The following is a 293-nucleotide window of genomic DNA, read 5'->3' as shown; positions in this document are numbered from 1 at the left end:
ACTGTTAATCTAGAAACTTGCACCCACTTGTGAAAGAGATGTACTGTTGCTCTGGAGTGTGTTACTGAATATGTTAAAGCTGTAATGAAAAGCTTCCAATCATGTAGTTATTAAAAATTTTTAAAGTATAATGATTGTTAATTAGTAGAGGTGACAAACATTACCATTGAAATGTACCTGGTGACTTTATAGACATACACAGGCTCCAGTGGCGGGGGGCTATGGGAGGGGGCCCGTGGGGGCGGGGGGATAAAGATGATCAAGACTGATTAAGATGTTCTGTGTGAAACACT

This window comes from Nannospalax galili, unplaced genomic scaffold, assembly GCF_000622305.1.
Source record: "Nannospalax galili isolate Female #2095 unplaced genomic scaffold, S.galili_v1.0 scaffold3440, whole genome shotgun sequence".
NCBI classification, from domain to species: domain Eukaryota; kingdom Metazoa; phylum Chordata; class Mammalia; order Rodentia; family Spalacidae; genus Nannospalax; species Nannospalax galili.
The sequence above is the reverse complement of the archived record's forward strand: the minus strand, read 5'-3'. Positions refer to the sequence as shown.